Source organism: Sturnus vulgaris, chromosome 12 (genome assembly GCF_052056855.1).
Source record: "Sturnus vulgaris isolate bStuVul1 chromosome 12, bStuVul1.hap1, whole genome shotgun sequence".
NCBI classification, from domain to species: Eukaryota; Metazoa; Chordata; class Aves; order Passeriformes; family Sturnidae; genus Sturnus; species Sturnus vulgaris.
In genome coordinates this window covers 8,627,249-8,643,185 of record NC_142254.1, presented here as the reverse complement: position 1 = coordinate 8,643,185, position 15,937 = coordinate 8,627,249, and the positions used below count along the sequence as shown (strand labels likewise).

At 36.8% G+C, this 15,937-nt stretch overlaps 1 long non-coding RNA gene across 1 annotated transcript in view; it reads right to left on the bottom strand.

Annotated features, from left to right (window-relative positions):
* The window catches only part of LOC148222356 (uncharacterized), a 93,729-nt gene extending 78,411 nt beyond the window's left edge, over positions 1-15,318 (bottom strand). The window contains exon 1 of the long non-coding RNA XR_015806232.1: positions 15,223-15,318. This is a non-coding gene — a long non-coding RNA (uncharacterized LOC148222356). The remainder of the gene's footprint in view (positions 1-15,222) is intronic.
* Positions 15,319-15,937: the final 619 nt, after the last annotated feature.

The window sequence follows — 15,937 nt, the reverse complement described above, 5'->3', positions numbered from 1 at the left end:
TTGGAATCGGGGCTACAGTTCAGCCGAGCACCCAAGAATTGAAATATTTAAATACTTAACATAATTTGTATCCAAAATGTTATTGCATTCAGTATCTTCACTAGATTAAGGGTCACTTTCCTGCTTGCAAACCAATTACCAATTATTCTTCCATTGCTCTGGAAATACTCCAGAAATCATTATATAGTCCTCTGTGTTCTGATAGGCAGCTAGTTTATCTTTTTCGTACATCTATTTATTGCAAAAACTTAACCTTAGACTAAAGGGCTGGTAGATTCTTAGATACCTATAATTAGCTACCTTAATAATTTCAAGTGTAATGGTTATTTAACAATATTGCATTAATGCTTTAGCTATTCCTCAAATATGAAAATGTGAAGAAGATTACTCTGAAAGGGAGCAGTCTAATTTTTTTTAATCAGCAACCAGCTCTCTATAAGATTATACTGCAACTAATCATTCTGCAGCCAGCAGCAAAATAAAACAGACTCCCCTGAAGTAAGTTTGTCTTGGTAGGGTTTCAAGATAACAGATTGTGACACAAACCTCCTCAGGTTCATACAGTTGCACTGTTTTGCCTTTTTGAATAAACACTTCTCTGAAATGTTTATCCGTTAAGCATGTAAAGAACACAAGCACAAATATATTTTTTATGTAGATGAAGTGAGTGAGTATATACACACTAGAATTTCATAGATAACAATTCCTTGACACCACAAGCAAGGCTCAAAAAAACTCATGCCAAGCTGAAAGAAATAATTTTCTGCTTCCATGAAAAAAAAAAATCACTGGATACTGGATAGCCACTAATATTCCTGGTTAATAGATATCCTCCTTTAGACACTAGCTGAAAGCAATTTATTGCCTATAATTCTTTATCCTTTAAAACGTTCTCTCTCTGAAACCTAGCAATATCATCACATATATTTGCAAAATTATTCCCACACTTGTGATGACAAACTTGTTTTTACCTTTTGAGGAACCCACCTCTGACCCAGACCATGGAGACAGCACTTTACTGGTCACAACTGATTCCTACTGACAAAAATGAACTCTGTAACAGCTGTCTCTGAATGAACTGGGGCACACATCTTGATGTTCAAATCCTCACAGAGGTCTTTACAAACTGACCTCGCCTATGGCTTGTTCAAGAGCTGTCCAGCTCAGCCAGCTTCTTTATCTGTGTGATGCCTGAACAGAAACTAATAACTAGGACATTTTTTTTCCATGGGTTGACTTCTCTGTTCCTCAGCATTTCTCTAATATTCTAAGACAGTAAGTCCATAGTATCACATTCATAGGGCTTATTCAGAAATGCACTTCCCCGTTTTACAAGTGGGATGTGGTTCCCCCAGTGTTTTTAGTCCCCACCTGAAGGCAGCAGCACTGACTGTAGGTGTGGAGTCTGCCCCCAGAGCACCTGAGTGCTTGCAATAATGAAATAATTCCTCAGCATTTTAACAATGTTGTCTTCTTATCCCACATTCTCACTTGAAAGACGTCTTCCTTTATCTTAAAATGTCCTAAAACATTTCCATTCTCCCTCCAAGATTTGGGAAGTTTATTCCCCACTACATTCCAAGGATGATGTAGCTCTGTCTGCCCTTGTATTTATGCCAAAGCTGATGTTTGGAAGAACAGATGGGCACTAAGTGTTCTTACTTGGGAATCCTCCCCAGATTTTTCCTTCCCAGAGATTACTTGGCCTTTTAGAAGGAAAATAAGTGAAATGAGAAGTCCAAGCAAGGGGCTTGAGCAAAGAAAATGTGTGAAAAGCTCTGAAAAACATCAGGACTAGCTCTAACCCACATTAAAATCCTATGGAAAAATCATGCAACTTGGCAAAGGGTTACACCAGCATTTTCATCTTAATAGGAAAAAAAAAAATCAATCATTTCCTGTGTTAATGTATAACCAAAATTCTAGCACACTGAAACAAATTCCATAATACAAGGATATAAAATAGTTTCTGTCATCTGAAAGGTTTTTAAACTAATTCATGTGCCTACCAGATTAGGTGTTTCTGTGGAACAGGGACTGACACTCAACTTTGGGAAGAAAAAATCATTTAATGGCTTCAAAGATAGATTAAAAAGAAGATAGTAATAAGTCATTGTTACCATTTGCACCATTGAGAAAAACAAAATTAGTAAATCTTTTAAATTTCTCTCTAAAATACTCATGTTTGCTTAAAAATGGCCATATGATTTGATTTTATACACATATCAAGAAAACAGAGCCACCTACCAAAATTGCAGTATTTAAACAGCCATTTCTTTTCATAATAAATTGACAATTCTTGAAGATTTTGGAGGTCAACACTTCCTCGTGGCTCTGTTTGTTCATTCGCTTTGTAGAAGAGCACAGAATCTGTCTCCAGCATTTAATTAGGGGAATGCAGACATGAATGAACAAGAATTATTTATTCTTGTTCTTTTAAAATCTTGTTTCCCTATTGTTATTCTCAGATAAACAAAGATAGTCCTACACCTTAAACAAAAGTTGTCCTTTATTTTGCAGTGTTCTGTCAGTGCAGGCTCTAGTGACTTTAATAAACATGAGCCCTGTTGCAGAGGCTCACTTTAGCACACCACAGAATGTATTGAGCAAGACTTTTACCAGATCCAGAGAAAATTCTGTGGGTCTGAACCAAGCAGAGCAGTATTTGACTGATAGAGAGTTCATACCATCTATTTTACACAGGGTTCAGGGCAAGTGAAGTTAACAGCTTTAAAATACTCTATAGCCTATGACCATAAGAGGGATTCCAAATAATTCAGAGCAGCTAAATTTGATCTGTAAAAAAATCTCTCTAAAATTGGACAAATGCTTCTAATCCTATTTCTAGAAGCCAAAACTATGGTTTATATGACGCTGAAAACATCTAAAGCCAAGATAAAGCTGGATAGTTCAGAATGACATTCTAGAAAGGATTTTAACAAAAGCAAGAGGTGCCCAGAGTTCACTAATGGGAAATGCTGAAGAAAGGAGAGAAACATCTGTAATCCCAACATTTATCAGCATCTAGCACGTTTATCTCTCCAGACACATCCACAGTCCAGTATCCATTCAGACAGAGAAGTACCAATCACCTTTCCATACATAGCAGTTACAGCCCTGCTTGTTTTCCCTAGGTAAGAGCTCTCTTGATTTATGATTTTAAGTGACTGTCACATCTAGGATCATTACTGAGATAATTGTTGTAGATGATGTTCAATTTGCTGAAATTCTTAATTATTTGATGATAGAACTGAAAAGGAGGATCCAAACAAACCCAGAAAACAAAAATGCAAAACAAACTAGAAGAGAAAATGGCCTTGCTATACATATTTAATGAAACAGTGAAAATATCCTGCACAAAGACTTAGAGAGTTAAATTGAAAATGTGTGTATGATAAATGGATATAATACTGTCTATGTAATGGGTTTCCTATTTAAATTTTGTGAGGATTTAATCAGTTGGGCACAGCTGTGCAGGATGCACCATAAACTACGTTGAAAAATATGTAGACATGTACATTTATCTGCTACAAATTAAGCTCACTTAGAGGTGGTCTTAATGGACCATGTAGCAATCATTACAAGCATAAATTTTAAACTGTCTGTTTCCAGTGAATTTGCTTTGAAAAAAAATTAATGCTCATCCTTAGTGGAGCACAGTAATAAATGGAAGTACCCTTAATCTGTTAAGCACTAATAACCCACCAATTATTCATTATGAACCCCATGCTGTATAATGTATGTCTGTTACAATTTTATTAGCCATTCTTTACTTAACCTGCAAAGGTGTAATTTTTTTTCCAATTTACATCCCATAATTATATGATGTTTTAAGTGATGTGCCATTAAATTTACAGAATGCTCTGTCCCATTGGTTTATTGTAAAACATCCGTACAGTAGAGCATTGTTACACCTCGTGATCATTTATGACTTTCAGACTTTCTGCTTCTAGGAACAGCAGTACCATCCACCTTAGAGATCAAAAAGCAGTGGCTTTGTTACAATGCAACACAAAAACAACAAATTATTTAATGTGGAAAATGGATAACACTGTAATCAAAGTGGATCAGTGACTCAGTTGGAGCTGACTAGAAGGTCACAGCAGTTACATGTTCTCCTACAGGGATTGTCACCTGGAGTCACCTGTGTGCTATTCTGGTGTTCAGAGAAGCAAAGGGAAACCAACTCCAATCACTGAAGGGCTCTTTCTCACCCAGATACTGCAAGGTTGACCTGAATGAAGATTGTCAAACCATAAAGGAAGAAATCCATGATTTTCAGTAACTGCTCTGGGTTTGCATCTTTTCTGCCCTGCACCAGTCAGAAAAACTGTTTGTTGCTCTGGGAAAGCAGAAGAACCCATCAAGTTGCTCAAATAAACCAAAGAGAAAATTGGAAATAACAAACCGTGAACTCAAGCGAGCAATAGGGTAAGATCTCATTGTGGGGAAATGATGTGTCTCATTCCCAGTCATTGAAAGAAATTTTGAAATCCAACATCCTAAAGATTACTTTAAAAATCCCACCAAAGCAAAATGTATTTTTATTTAGGGGGAGCCAAACTCAGGTTGTCTAATTATTTTCTTCATCCTTATTTGCCAGTTCCTTTGCTGATGGAACCGTTCAAACTGCAGGTTTCCAACATGCTCTGCTTTGTCTTTAGTTCATTGCCCAAATATTCCATCCAGCTTTAATCCAAACTGATGAGGACAGGCTGTGACATTTCCTGCTCTCACCCTCTCAGAAGCAAGGAGCTGCTAGCTCTCCTGCACTCACAGTATTGCCCCAGCTGACACTCCTGGCAAGAGAATCAATGCCACTGGAACACGGGAGGTGGGGAAGCAGAAATGGCAACGCACGAGGCATCTCCTGCAAAGTGCAGGCACAGGGGGTGGTGTGTGCATGGGAAGTGTGATCATTTAAGTATGCATCAGTCAAAATAAAAATGAGGACAAAAAAAGAGACAACTACACGTGGAAACAAGCCAGAGAAAACTCTGACTACATGAGAGGCTAGTACATATATTGTATATATAATGAATACTTTTTTAAGTTCTGTGCTTGACTCAGAGACACTGTCACATCAAATTCTCTATATTGCTCTGAAGGATCCTTGTGCAGAAATGTCAGCTGGTCATATCACCTAAAGGCAAAAAGAAATTGCCCTAACATTATGCATAGCAATTCCACTGCTCCGTGCTCTATAGCACTGTTTTCTAAGAATAGCTGTTTCAAAAGGAAGCTTCTCTTCAGTGTAAGCCAGAGGCAATTGAATTTTACCCTGAAAGTGGCTATAGGCTTTGTAGAAACATTTAGGAATACTAAATATTCATGTATTTGATCTAGCAAAATTCAGGACAGTAAAGGCATCCACTGGAATAGCTCCAATGTAAATATTTTTAACATTTACCATTACAACTTGAAGTATGGACATTATGACAAAGTAAAATGCCACAAAGGAGAACAAAGGATTGGAAAATTCCCTTTCTCCTCTTGTAGTTAGTGGGTGTTTATGAATTATTTTGCACCCCTAAATGGCAATGTTCAGGAATCCAGCCTTCTTTTGGGAAGGCTGTGCCCTGCAATGAACTGTTCTACATCCAAAATGTTTTCAAGTTCAATTTCTTGTGCTCTTCACCTCCTTTCACCACAATCAATTCCACAAAACAGTCTGACATTTTTTTCAGACCTAGATCTACATCTTACCCTCTGTCACTGGTAGAAGCGAAGAATTAAAACAAAATTTCCAGTGAACTGTGCTGCTTTGCACACCACGGAGGGGAAGCATGAGACTGGATGCTGTAGGTGGCACAGAAGAAATGGTGGAATCCTGGATTACCATGTGATACACAAGAGAAAAAAATCAGGAGAAACAGAAAAAAGGCATCGTAAAATACACCCATGTATTTTGTCGTGACTTCACCTAAATTATTGTTAGAAAAAGATCTGCTCTAAAAATACCCTGCACTATGTTCCTTTGAACAGCAAAAGCAGGTTTTATTAAGTGTTTATTTAAAGTGCTGGACTGAACCCCCATATCAAGGGATCCTTTTCTAGAGGAAGCCACTGAATAAATCCATAATTTCATACTATAGAAAAGCTCATCCTGAATCCATGATATACTGTCTCTCACTGACTACACACCTAAACATGGAAATGGAATTCTGGCTTTGGATTTCTGTTTTCAGATGGAAGAAGCAAACAGAAATATTGCTGTCATAATATAGTATCATTATGTCTATAAATTCTTAGATTTATAGATGCAAAGATAATCTAAAGCACCATGACATAGGAATTTAGAAATTTGTAGACATAGTTAAAAATAAAATCTCATGTATTATAAGTATCTAATAATTATATATTATATAATACTCTGATGCATGAAAAAATCGTATAATTTACAGACAGTTTAAAAATAATTCTTGGCTGAATTAATTCACAGCTTATAGTCGAAACAGAATAAAGACTTTAAAATTTGGTAATTAAATATAATAAAAGGAGATAAATATAATTATTTTATTAAGCAGCTTTTCATCTTCTACATGTAAGAAAGCTTTTCTAAATAAAATGTGTGTGTATATATATGTGGTAAATAAACCTTCAGAAATAGCTTATTAACTGTAAACTTAGAAATTTGTAAATTGTGTTTCCTTGGTAAAAATACTGAAATTAATTTTTTTAATTAAAAAACATGGCTTCTTTGAGTCCTTGCATTCAACTTAAACATCTACATTCCTTATCTTGTCAGAACAGAAATTGTCTTATGATGGCATAGATTGTATTTTACCATATAAAATTATATAGTCTGCAATAAGATATAGGAAAAATTGAATTCTGGTGGCCAGAGCAGCTCATGGTTGTTTTTTCTATATTCACTTCTTTTAAGAGGACAGATACTAAAGTCCCCAGAGTGCCTGGCATATAAAATTACTAATACTGCTAGCTGGTTCTCCACCAGGAAGCACTACACCCATCCCCAAAGCACATGACTGATGAACAAAAACTTGTTTAAAATTAAATATTTCAGAGACCTAGACCCAAGGCATTGTGTTCTCAACATGTGGGTGAAACAGCAGCAGTGCTTTGCTTGTGGGGGATGTGCCACCACTCTACATCCTCTCACCCAATGTCTCTTTCCCTGTTTTAAGTTTCAAGGCTTTCACTTTTTCCTTCACCACTTCATCTCCAAATATTTTTCATACATAAATATTTATTTAACATTATGTTCATCAGAATTACTATTTCAATATATATATATATAAGATGATAACAGTTTTTCCCTGTGCAATGTAGCAGATTAGGTAGCAGAAACCAATTGCCCCTGAATCAAGAGTGGCATAGCCAGCATTCAATGTTTAGTTTGAACTGTGTTCTAAACTGTTTGCTTTTAACAGGCAGAACACCAAGTGGAGAGCTATAGTCTTCTAAAAATAAAAGCCCTTTCACTATGTATAAAAGTTTCCTGTAGGGTATTGTCTACAGTTTTATTGCAGTAGAGGAATAGAAAGAACAACTACAGTGATATCATACAGTGTCAAATAAATAAAATTGAAAATTATTCTGTTTCGGTTTTGTATGACTCCATTCAAAGCTATCACCTAACTAGGTAAGTGTGTCAGGGCTATAGTTTGGGAACAAATGCACACATTCCTGGGACACCACTGAAGACAAAGAATTTGCTTTGGAATATGAAGAAATAAATTAAGACTGGTCTTTTGTAGTGCAGCAAAGGCAGCCTCAGTCCAACAAGGCTCTGCAGTTCAGCTGCCAAACTGTGGCTGAACCACTGCTTCCAGCCATGGACATTGCATGATTGTAAGGACACCAGCCAGGCCTTTCTTCTTTCTATTTCTTTCATTTTTTTTTTTCTTTTTCCCTTAATGAAACTTTTACTAAACTGTGTCTGAACTAAGGATCATTCTGGTATAACTTTCAAGTCAAAGTTAACGATGCTCACAAAAGCAGAAATTCATGTCTGAAAGTGTGGCTACTTTCTGGCCAGAAAAATCCATGGACTTAAAGTCAACCCTATGAAATCAACTCTTCATTCCAAAAAAAACACCCAAAAAAAGAATAAAGACGTCTCCAGGCCCACTTCACAGGAAGTCTCACAAAATCCATAAGGTAAGGTCTACAGGAAAGGTATTACCACATACCCCAGTGTTTAGTTTCATTTACAAAGGAACAGAAGTTAAAGAGCTGATTGAGTTTCTGTTCTTTGGTATTTCAGGGTTCAGGAAGTTGAATATTTTTTTAGGTCAGACTGTCTTGATGGTGGCCTTTAAAGCAAAAGAGATTGTACAGGTCAGTGGCTTATTGGACAGGGCATACTGCCAAAGGCAAACATCAGTGGGGAATGAGATGATAGCAGGGAGAAGGGATAGGAAGGTATAATGCATGCTCAAAGCAGGCTTAGAGACAAGTTGGAGATGTGTAAATATAATTTTTGGACACAAACTGCCTTCCAGAAATACATCTCATGGAGGATTTGCCACCAAAGTCCAGAGAATGCTCGAGAGCAATAACACTTCCCCAGATTCTTATTAAGGTCTTCCCAGCTATTGTCCTTGTCTCTATGCATTCTAAACTCCCAAAGCAAACAGTGCTTAGCTTCTGCTGCTCTGTCTGCTCACAAATGACACTTTATCTGGAGAACCTAAGAGAAAATGAAACCCAAGAGAAAGAAATATAAAATGTACTATCTTGCCACCATCAGATGCTCTCAAAAAGACAAACCGAACCCACTGTCCACAATCAAGTGTCTGAGAGAGGCTGTATTTAAGCTACTAAATAATCTAAAAGAATAGATTTGGTTTCCAAAACTGTTCTTCATTTCTACAAAGTGGGACCAGGTAGAGCATTCAGGAAATGTTTCAGAGAAAGTATTGTCAAAACAACTTCTTAATTCCTAAATCCCCTCCAGCCATGATAAGCAGAGCATCTCAGCATCTTTCAGAGCAAAGTTGTTGTAATGTGATTAAGTACCTGCCCGGTTAAAAGGGCTGGCAGATGCATTCTGAGCTGCACTCAGTGCAAGTGATCGTTTTTATTTAATTGAAACAAGGTTAACAATCAGCACTTTTATAGCAGAAGTTCCAGGTAAAGAAAGCAGTAATCCGATGTTGAAGCCCCAGCTCTTCAGAATACCGAGAGCACCAGTTATACTTTCTGTACCTCTACCTTAAGGTGAGACACACAGCTGTATTGGAATTGTTCTCTAAACCACCTCCAGCTGAAGTTCTTTCATCTGCTTCTTGGTATCCCTAAACACAGTTCACAGTGCTTTAAAAATTGTCAGAACAAAAGGCAGTTTAGTTTTTATATTCTACAGACGGCCATTAGGACTACCACATCTGTTCATGCTTCTGTAGTAAATCAACAGAAAACATTTTTCTTCTCTTTCAACAATTTTAATGTTTTCTAACTTGGCTTTTGTCACACAATTTCTCATTACTTATTTCTTAACAATTTTTCTTGTTTTACTAATAATTTGAGATGAGTTGCATGAAAAATTTTTCTACAAATTAGCAAAGGATCAGCACCTTCAACTCCTGGCAAGCTGCTTGCAGCACGAGTCAATAGGCAGAGTGCCAACAGAGTATTAAAACACAACTAACTTCTAGAGTTCCAGGCTTCTTCCCTCCTTCATGGTTGCTCACATTTACAACTTGTTTAGTGGTATGTGAATTTATGACCAGAGAGGCTGTTCTAACTAAATCTGCAAATAATAAAGACCTTTTGAAAGTGTGGAAAAGCAGAAAGAAACACCCAGCAGACATAAAGTCAGCAAAGATGAAGTGAGAGTAAAAACAATCTTTGTCTTTTCCTTGTGTGATCTTAACAGTTTCTATCACAAAATAATTACTTGCACATTTAAATAACAGACTCAGTCCATACTCATGAACTTAATTTGGCCTAGGAGTGAGTGGCACTAATAATATTGAATGTAAATATTCAAATGCAGAATTCAAAGACCAGATTGCAAATTTTGTCAGGATCCATAACAGTTTGATTAGTATGAAAGTTTCTTATAGATTCTTTGGTTTTCATCCTAAAAAAGTTCATGTATCAGTAGCAAAGACTGAGATTTCATACAGTGTTGTTCTAAGACCAACAGCAAAAAAGACAATTTAACAATGACCATGGTATGGTTGCAGTTATTTAAATATTGGTACTTCTACTAGAATCAGTGCCTAAGAAAACATTGCCTTTTCAGCAATACTGCAACCAATGACCCCCATAAAACCAAAGCTGATAGAAAAACCCAAGATTTGTTCATAAAGAAATCTGAGTACCCTCATGCCTAGTTAAAGTCATGGACAAGCAAAAATAGATGTTTCTGAATATTTCTAAACCAGTGAAAACATCTGTAGGTTCCCAGAAACAGATATTTTTCATATTATTATTATTATTATATTTTTTTATAAAACAATTCCTTTGCCTTGCCAGTTAAAACCTTGTGCCTGCACTGTCTGGCCTCAGGGTGGGAGCACCCAGGGAAAGAGGGAAGCTTTGTTCCCAAGGGCATCCAGTGTGATGTTTATGCATCAAACAATCCTGGCTGTGAGCAGCCAGGCACCAGGGGGTTTGGGAAAAAAATGGTATTTGGGCATTTTTACTGCATTATCTAAGAAAAATATGTATTATTTATAGTCTGTACATGGCTATAGGTTGAGCACACTGTTAAAAAAACAAAAGCCAAGTTTAATGGGTTTTTTGAATCGCATATTAAACAATTGGTACTGTTGATACATCACCAGTAAATCAGAAATCCTGCTCCTGAGCACCACTGGAATTCAAAATTCAGGATTCTGCTGCTTCAGGGCATAAAAATGCTACACTTTAGGGCAGACAGAAGATATTAGTTGCAATTTACCTTTGAACTGAAACAAATGATGAGTTATGGGAGAAAGCAATTTAGAACAGGATAAAATCATCACACAGTAGGTCTGTGAGAATTTTCATGAATGCTGATCATGATTTTATGATTATAAACCATTGCAAAGGTTTACACTCTTACAGCAAAATGAGGAAATACATTCCAAATTATATTTCAGTGAGTTTTTACAAAATATCTAAAATTCTATGGTCACTTCATTACTTTGAAAAATTTCAATGAACTTTAGGAACTGAATACAACTGGATATTATGCACATTTCCTTCACTGGCAGACCTAAATGTCTTCTGATTTTAGCTAAAAATTTCCATATATCAGGGAAAGATTCTTACCACAGAAAACACACATGAAACTGTGTGGTACAATATTTTACATTGATTTTTTCCCCCAGAATTATTACACATATTTTAGACAGAATTAGTCTAGCTTTCTCACATTTATAAATTTATAAATTATAAGTGAAAGCAAAACACAACTGAATGACCAAAATTTCAGAAGTTCATTGGAAGTCTGACCAACCTCCAGATATGCACAAACCTCTCAAATATAAAGTGAGACTATACTTTAAAATAAAAAGAAAAATTCACAAAAGGATTGGAACTCTTTTTCTCACATCAAATTATTCTATGTGGTTTTCTGATGTTATTTCTACATCAAATTGTAACTATGCAGAGAAGATAACTATTAGACAAAGACAAGTTTCAAGGTCACAGTTATGGAAAAATTTTGACTTTTGTCAGTAAAAAAAACCTTTACATCAAAACATTGAGTTCTGTTATCCAGTTTCTCACATCCTGAAGAGCAACAAGATCTCCTGCCATATCTGCTCCCATATAAAAACTGTCAAATTATCCAGGAAAAAGAGAGAGTAAGTAACTCAACTGAGGACAGTAAATCAGCCCACTACATTTTTATTAATATTTTCACCTGCTGATCATTCATCTGCATCCTTGCTCATATCACCTAATCTGGTTTTATACATAAGGAGGTTTTTTAATGCATTTGGCATCAGATTATGTCAACAGCCATTTGGGAGTAGCCAAGATAATATCCATCAACCCCTGAGCCCTGGCAGGACTTCCAACCACAACAGCAAGAGAAATATTTTTCAGTATCTTGAGGTTAAGTTAAAAAGATAAACACCACATAGTAAGCCTAAGTCATACAAATATTTAAATCCCTCTTTGTTTGTCACTGTACTCGAGCACATGGTAATATCACTAAACAAATAGCAGGAAACAAATGGAGAATTCCCTTTAAAATCTCAGGGTATATGGTGGCAGAACTAGGAATTATAATTTCAATTTCCTTCTTAGAACAACACAAACACAGTTATTAATAACAATCACATATTTTTGGTAGCTTAGAACTTAAAAATATATTTGTTGTTTCTTTATTCAATTTCAGTTAAATTAATTTTATAATCTGGTCTTTTATTTTACCTGTTAAAAAACCAAAATGCAACACTAACCCAGCATGAGAAGAAACACTCAGCTGGATACCATTTAGTTGTGTAGTACACAAGTTATTTTAATTTTCTCCTAGTAAGCATCATGTACTAACTTATGTGCAACACTTCACCCAGTAATATCAAGACATGTTACTAATTTATTACTAAAGATTAACTTCTTTTTATTAAATTGCATTTATCTGTGTTACAATCCACTCAGAACTAACCTTTGAGCTGAATTCAGGTAAATCCATAGAGAAATTTTGTGAGATAAAGGCCAAAATGCAGTTCACAGTGCACCTATTTTTGAGTTGTAGGCAAAAAATTTAGCAAGGTCAAACAATGAAGCACTGTCAGAGGGGATTTGTTCCTAATATACCCAGTACAACAATTCTGAAGATTTTACCTTGGTTTTCTTTCAAAAGTGATATTTTAATTTTTTTTTAATAGCAGACAGCGAGTATGATGAGACACACACTGCTCACAGTACAGGATTTCATGGCCTACTGAACAGGCAAGGACATAAATGGATACCTAAAGTTTAGGATGTGCACAAGTTTCTCACAGAACTGGAGACAAAGGCTCTGCAAATTTAATCTTTTTTGTATCATAGAATCATTATGTAGCTTCAGTCAGGTCTCTATTTCTGCATGGCCCATATCCATTGCAGATAAATAATAATCCCCACTTAATCTCAAAAGCAGGTAATTAATTAGTTGCTATCAGCAAAGTGCATTGCAAACATTACACACTACAAAAGTTAGGGGACTTATTTCCCTTTCCACAAATTCAGTTGATGTCCCAGTGAACAAACATACAAAATTTCAGGGTTGTATTATAAGACAAAACGAGAGGGCAAAGCTGCCCTCTTAGAATAATGGTATCTAGATTGGAACTGATGACCAGAGTGGGACGTGAGATGTGCACAAGATTATATGAGAAATTCCATCTCCCCATGATAATTTTTCTAGTCCAGGTGTACATTTACACACCTAACTATACACAGATGGGCAGTTGTTAATATGAGATGTTGAGATGAGGTAAGAAAAGCCAAAACCACTACAGCAAAGATTCAAACTCTATCTATAATTCATGTATTTGTGGAGAAAATTTGTTTTCATAACTGCATGACTTCGGGGGAGATTGCAAGCTGTCTTTTTTTCCCCAGTTTTCAGGGTTTTTTTCATTTGGTAGCACCTCATTTGTATTATTTATAACAGAAGTCACACACTTTCCATCTGGATATTGTTACAGAAAACCAAGACCCCTCAAAATAATGGCAGAGTGCACACAGGCAAAAGTAGCTTTCTATTTAATAATATGAGGGGGTTTCAAAAGGGGAGAAGAAAGGTCTGTGTGTAAACAAATACCAAAACTCCAATTTATTATTCCTGTATGTAAATTGAACTAAAGAATCTGGGAGGGGGAAAAATTACAAATAGTAGACAAACCTTCGTGCTCCCCATTTTAAAATAAGCAGATAAAGGACTTCTCATTTCTCTTCCCTTCCTCAGCTCTGACCACTATGTTTCAAGTTTGTGCTTCCCACGTGTTTAAGTTACAGTCCTGATGTTTCACTCTTTTTGATGTATGTACAGCTGGGAACACACATTAGGGCATTAAATGACCCATCTTTCAACCTCATCATCACTTTTTGTCCCCCTTCATCCCCACACTGGCACTCGGTTTTTGTTAGTCTGAGCCATGAACTGAGACCTGTGTGGAAGACCATTGCATGTGTATGTGCATAGCCAATAATCTATACCTTTCCCCAAAATAGATTCCTACGTGTTTGCAATGAGTTCCCCTCATTTTGGGTGCTGAAACATATATTCTTCTGGATTTACTAATGAGCTTCTATTCCACTCCTGAAGGACAAAAGGAAAAACTCTCATTTCATCCACACCCAAACCCAGCCACAATTATTTCCATTACAAGCAGCTGATATGCAGAGGCTACACCCTGCTCGCTCTCCAGAATGCACAGTGGCAGAGCAGAGAGAGGGACGGATGGCAGGAATGTCCTCCCTGCTGCCCAGGCCAGGGGAAAGCACAGGATCCCAGCCAGGAGGAGCAGCACGGCCCCGTGCTGGCCCTGGGCACGCACTGGCTGCCAGATGGCTCCAAGGGAGCAGCCACGGATCCTCTCTGCAGCCCAGGAGCTGCCCCAGCAGCACTGACACTCAGAGCAGCAGGTATTACTGTGATGTAATCAGGAACTCCTTAGTTTACAGTCGGTAAAAGCAGAACCTGGAATGTCTCTGTTATTTCTATCCTGTTACAAAAGCATGCAATACTTTATCTTGGGTACAATATACTTTTCAGACTAGATCAGATCAGGGTATTACTTCAAGGCAAAATGTAAAAATTAGAAGCATAAAGAAGTGGAGGAGCTGATGGACATTTTGGCTTAGCTGTTGAATCACAAAATGGAAAATGAATTCCGATTATCAGAAATCTTTCCTTTTTCCTGAAGTGAAATTGTTGTTTTAAAATTATTATCATTTTTCTACACTTATTCTGTAAATTGTATCAATTTGGAATTGAAAAGGTAATGTTGAATTTTAAAATCAAAAGGTTTGAAAAGTAGTGCAAGAAAATTTCAGTATTTGTTTTCTTTCTCATTGCAGCTGTAATGGCTTGTCAAGCTCAGCCTGTAGCAAGTAGAGAACTTTATCCCATTGAAATAGCATTCTTTGAAAAATTCTTGCTGATAAACTAATTTATTGCACTAATAGATTATTATATATCTCAGTCAGTATTTTCAGATGATCTAAAATAAGAATAAGCTTTTTTGGAATACTGCTGTCAGAAACAGGATGGATGTTAGTGTCTCCAACACAACATAAATTTAAAATACCCATGAAGACAATTACCTGAGATCATAGGGCATGACTGCATTCCAGGGGTCTGAATATAAACCATCATTCTCTCTTGTGCACTGGCCCACAAGGTCTACCAAAACTGAGAGCAAGTATCTAAATCAGTCTCAACTCTCTGGCACTTAAACACAAAAAAGGCACAGAACTGTTACTTGGAGACCTGAATGCAGCCCTAACACAAACACACAGAGAAACCAAAATAACACATCAGTGGAAACGGTGCCTGATCAAAATCTCTGCAGAGGAAGCCAGCAACTGAGGAGAGCAAAGAAAGGGCACTGGGCAAGAGGCAGTCACAGGCTGGAGAGGAAATTTCCAAGGCACAGCGTGGAGAAATTTGCACAGCTCACAGAGACTTGGCTACTGCTGGGGCCACCTGGGGGTCACCCCCTGGACCCTGCCAGTGAGGGGATGCAAAAAGATATTCCATGGAAGTGATCTGTACTGTTAGGAAAACTGAACTTGAAACTGCCACAGTTAAAATGAAATCTAGCCTAGAATAGATGAGGGCTACAACATGAAATGGCTTGGGCTTCATTTCTGAACTCCTCATGACTAAATTTATACTTGTGTGCGCTTTTTTAAAAATGGAGATGTGCAACTGTACAAGTTTCATGTTATAACTGCATATGTGGCACATTCTATGGCATTTAAGGCTCATTAAATTCTGAATCTTGTGTCATCTGCCCTCGGCTTAAAATAGTTTTGT